Source organism: Podarcis vaucheri, assembly GCF_965113315.1.
Source record: "Podarcis vaucheri genome assembly, chromosome: 6".
NCBI lineage: Eukaryota > Metazoa > Chordata > Lepidosauria > Squamata > Lacertidae > Podarcis > Podarcis vaucheri.
Genome location: NC_138764.1, coordinates 84,196,286 through 84,201,769, shown reverse-complemented (window position 1 = coordinate 84,201,769; position 5,484 = coordinate 84,196,286). Strand labels below are relative to the sequence as shown.

General features: G+C 43.8%; 1 long non-coding RNA gene across 1 annotated transcript; it reads right to left on the bottom strand.

Annotated features, from left to right (window-relative positions):
- Window positions 1-522: 522 nt before the first annotated feature.
- LOC309534678 lies at window positions 523-5,131 on the bottom strand. Its single transcript, XR_014220833.1, has 3 exons — window positions 5,004-5,131; window positions 2,998-3,135; window positions 523-681 (listed from the first exon to the last, which is right to left on the bottom strand). It is a non-coding gene; the product is annotated as an uncharacterized lncRNA (long non-coding RNA).
- Window positions 5,132-5,484: the final 353 nt, after the last annotated feature.

The window sequence follows — 5,484 nt, the reverse complement described above, 5'->3', positions numbered from 1 at the left end:
CTCTTGTTTTGAGATTTATTTTGTGTTCAGGTACCAACCCATGTGCTGTGCTTTAAATGTGAAGGCGTTTAAGTGCTTTCTGCTTGTGGCAAATAATACAATTCTCCAATGCCCAGAAAATGCTCTTCTGAAGGAAATATTATCAATTTATACTTCCTAGCAAAGCGGAATTAAGTCACTGTTGTCACATTAACTCCACAGAGCAAGAGATACCAAACAGTTAAATGATTTTAAAAATATGTTTATATTTTATATTTTTTTGCAAAAGAATGATATTTGTTGCAGAACATCCTTCATTAGGAAATTATTCATATATTCCATCAGACTGTGTTCCATCAGAAAAACTTAGAAAAACTTTTGTGTTTTCTTTGTTCCAGTCAGGAGTTGCTGACAAAAGTTCCCTTGTCAGGAGAATTTTCATATCAAATGAATAAAACGATTCCTTAGTTGTGAATTGCAGGGAGTTGGATAAGAAAACCCTCTGATTTTAACTGAGATACTAGAGAAGGACGAGAAGAGAGACACAGGCAATACCTTTATTTTCTCATGGGTCTACACAACTTTTTCCACAATTTAAATAACAGCACTTTTTATTTTCTGGACAATCGTAATCACTGCTGCAAAGATCTCCTTCTGGGACGGAGCAGAAATATGGAAGGATGGGGCAGCTGCCAGCTTTTTCTGTAACAGAGAAAACCCACCACATGACTGTTCATTTTGTGTTTCCAGAGCCAGACAAATGCTTCAGATAACTAGCTCACCTATGCATGTCCAAAGCCCCACATTTCATCAAGAGCACATCAAGATCCAGCGTGGCCTTATGGTTAGAGTGTCAGACTAGGACTTGGGAGACCAGGGTTCAAATCCCCAACTGGCTATGGGGCTCACTGGGTGGCCTTGGGCCAGTCACTGTCTCTTAGCCTAACCTACTTCTCAGGGTTGTTGTAAGGATTTTTTTAAAAAATGAGGGGTAGAAATGCAAAAAATGAAAAATAAATAAATAAAACCCATGTAGTGCAGCCCCACAGATGGGCATAGACAGGGGCATCCCCTCAAGCCAAGTTCGTGAATGATACCTTAGGCCGCAATCTCCAGGAGGAGTCCCCATTTAACAGAGTTCCAGGGTACAAACACTTTGGCGAAGTTTCACGGATCTTTGCCTGAAACTAATTGCATGGGTCAGAGACTCCTTGCTCGATTATTCATCACCTATGTTGTTAGGTAACAATTTGTGTTACTAAATGGCAAATCTTTCTTCCTTGTGGCCACTGTTTGGTAACATCACATTACATGTGAATCTTGAGAAAGGTAACATCAATGACCTTGAGATTCACATGTAACCTGATGTAACGACAGTCATACTTCGGGTTACAGATGCTTCAGTTGCGTTTTTTTGGGTTAAAGGTAAAGGGTAAAAGGACCCCTGACCATTAGGGACCCCTGCATTAGTTGCAGACGACTTTGGGGTTGCGTGTTCATCTCACTCTATAGGCCGAGGGAGCCGGTGTTTGTCCGCAGACAGCTTCCGGGTCATGTGGCCAGCATGACTAAGCCGCTTCTGGCGCAACGGAACACCGAAACCAGAGCAGCACACGGAAACGCTGTTTACCTTCCCGCCAGAGCAGTACCTATTTATCTACTTGCACTTTGACATGCTTTCGAACTGCTAGGTTGACAGGAGGAGGGACCAAGCAACAGGAGCTCACCCCGTCACCGGGATTCAAACCGCCAACCTTCTAATCGGCAAGTCCTAAGCTCTGTGATTTAACCCACAGCGCCATCCACTGCCAAAACCCGGAAGTACCGGAATGGGTTGCTTCCGGGTTTCAGCGGTCGCGCATGTACAGAAGCACCAAATTGCACTTTGCGCATGCGCAGAAGAGATGAGTCGCAACCCGCGTGTGTGTAGATGCACTGCTGCGGGTTGTGAACGCTGCAGGTTGTGAATGTGCATCGCACATGGATCACGTTCGCAACCCGAGCATCCACTGTAATTGCTGAAAGTAGAAGCTCTTCTCCAATGAAGACGGGTGTTGTGTGCTTAAGAGAGAGAGAACTTGGGAATTTGGGTGGCGCCCAAATTGAATTCCAAAGAACCAGCTGTTGCTAGAGAGAGGCTGCCTTTGCTCTTCCATTGAGAGTAGCACTTTGTTTCTATGTTACAGTTATGGAAGATAATAAAGGTAAAGGTAAAGGTACCCCTGCCCGAACGGGCCAGTCTTGACAGACTCTGGGGTTTGTGCGCCCATCTCACATCTATTGGCCGGGGGCCAGCGCTGTCTGGGGACACTTCCGGGTCACGTGGCCAGCGTGACAACGCTGCTCTGGCGAGCCAGAGCCGCACACGGAACGCCGTTTACCTTCCCGCTGGTAAGCGGTACCTATTTATCTACTTGCCCCCGGGGGTGCTTTCGAACTGCTAGGTGGGCAGGCGCTGGGACCGAGCAGCGGGAGCGCACCCCGCCGCGGGGATTCGAACCGCCGACCTTTCGATCGGCAAGCCCTAGGCGTTGAGGCTTTAGCCCACAGCGTCACCCGCGTCCATGGAAGATAATACTTTGTATCAAAGCTATGCTTTGTACAAAGTGACATTTTGTGTTTGTCTTCCCATTTTGGGGGATGGAGCAATGATTAAAAAGGTAGCCCATTGTCTATTTCATCTTATATATCTGCCAGAGTGGGTCAGTTATTATGAATTCTGGCAGCTATGTAATTGCAATCAGCATCCACAATGGTTCTTTATATACTTTTGAGCCTCACAGATCCTTACATAGCTTTTTCCTACCTGTGGTTTCTACTCATGGGGAATGGATAGAGTATTGGTTTTGGTCTGGGGAATCCTAACTACAGATCCTTATTTAAACATAAAGTTCATTTGATTGCCTTCAGCAGATTACTGTGCCTCAGGCTAACCTAAAGCACTAAATGACAACGTATCGTAGGAAATCAGCCACAAAAAGCCAACACAGAAGAACCAGGTTTAGCCATACACCATACCTTGTGGGTTTCTGCAAATCTTGCCACAATTGAAGTAGCAGCACTTTTGAATCCCCTCGCAGTCATAGTCATGGTTGCAAGCATCCTGTCCCTTTACACTGCATTTGAATGGATTTGGTGGGCAAGTTCCAAATTTTTCTGGAAGTAGAAAATAGCAGGGTTAACAAATACCCAAATATACTATGCCTAAAAGCATTGCTGTGAAGTTAAATGAAACAAGGATAGCAAAACATTATGTGCACAGGAAAGTCCTATGTGAATTATACATAACCAGCCATTGAGTTAATGGTTACTAGACTTTGGGTGATTGCGGGTCGCATCACAAAATCAGCCCGTGGGAATCGAAAGCTGAATGAGCAGAAGTTGAATGAAGATGGGAATGTATGGGAAGAATACAATTCTTCAGTAAATGGTTCGGTGGAAGTATAAGAAGACCTGTTTGAGAAGTGGTACATATATACCACTTCACACAGCCGGAAGGGTGATACGGGATTATTATTATTATTTATATAATTTCTATACCACCCTATACCTGAAGGTCTCAGGGCGGTTCACATAAAGCAGTGATGGCCAAACTTGGCTCTCCAGCTGCTTTTGGACTACAACTCCCATCATCCCTAGCTAACAGGACCAGTGGTCAGGGATGATGGGAACTGTAGTCCCCAAACATCTGGAGGGCCAAGTATGGCCATCACTGACATAAAGGATCACATACATAGAATCAAAATACAAACAGCAACCCAAAAAAAACCCCCCTAAAAAGAGCCAGCATTTTTAAAAAGGGCATAGGATGTAGATCAGGTCAGGCAAAGGGCAGGTTAAAAAGGAACATTTTTGCCTGGCGCCTAAAGGTGTATATAGTGCACTGCTCCTTGATTAAAAACAGAGAGAGAAGCTGCTACACACTGAAAATTCAATGCAACAGAGAAAGGTTCTAACTTAGCCACCTGCAGCACATGCAAATATATTTTTATGTTTTAGTTTATAGAAACATTTATTTTAAAAAAGCATATTGACATTCTTTCTTACAAGGGAGAATACTGTTAACTTGTTTGTGATTTCCTCTGAATGCAGCCCTTGTAAGTGAACTTGGAACTACAGGATTTCATCTGAAGCACAAGAGGAAGCAAATTTTCCATGACAGTTTCTGATACTGAGGAGAATTTTTGATTACAATTGGTCACCATTTGCAGTCAAGATTATAGATCGAACCTTTCAAAACTGCACTGATTTTAACCAGTTTTGGCAGGATGGCATTCTATTGTTTACTCAACATCATTAGAACAAATCTGCATATATATTTTTTGTGTAAGGAACTAAAAAAAAAAAAAAATCCATTTAACTCTTAGTATTTGCGGGGGAATTTGTTAGAATTCCTGAGCAGAGCTAAGTACTGTTTGCCAGTAAACGATCCAAAAGGTCCAGCAGGTCCTTTGCCAGAAAATTGTTCCTTGTTGTCCTACCACAAGTCTTTCACACTGAGAGCAGTGAAACTTGAAGCAAGGGCCTCAGAAACTGGTAAACAGTACCATTTCATTTCATTTTTTGAAAATTAAATTTATATACCTCCCTTCGTCCAAAGATCACAGAGCAGTGTACAACATAAAAATACAAAATGAGAAAACAAGAAGTGTTTGGATTTGATATTCCGCTTTATCACTACCCTAAGAAGTCTCAAAGCGGCTAACATTCTCCTTTCCCTTCCTCCCCCACAACAAACACTCTGTGAGGTGAGCGGGGCTGAGAGACTTCAAAGAAGTGTGACTAGCCCAAGGTCACACAGCAGCTGCATGTGGAGGAGCGGGGAAGCGAACCCGGTTCACCAGATTACAAGACTACTGCTCTTAACCACTACACCACACTGGCTCACATAAATACATAACAAAGACAAACCAACCAATAACCCACCTCCCACAAAAGGTCATAGATGGCTTGATCAGCAAAATATATTTTATATACAACTCTGGTATCAGACAGAAGGAGAAGCAGCTTCATTCAAAACCTACCAAGTGGTGGCATGCAAGATGCAGGTGAGAGCTGTGTCCAGAGGGCCAGCAGTCCCACCAAGGCTAAGATGCTCCTGGCCTTCATGGTGCCTTCAGAATCTGGTTCCGAATGTTCATCACTGGGTCAGGCTGGTGAGATTTAAGCTTGCTAAAAGGGTGGCACTGGATCACAAGAGGGAGGAGCCCTGCCCCATGTTTGTCACCCAAACATGCCTTGCAGATGTCAATCCATTACCCAATCCTTATTTCACCTATACTCTATATTTACTCTTGCATTTGGTAACTATGAGCCTCTGACCTACAGTAGTCCAATCTGGAATTGGGCAGTTATTACTGAGTGCAATGAGTACAGGCTCAGGAAAGGGGAAATCCTACGTGCTTCTTGGAGCAGGAATTGGCTGCTTTCTGGGTGTGCTACCTTCCAAATCTTCCTGGTCATGGTCAGAGTGATTCACTCAGGCAATGGAGGCCAATGTCAGCA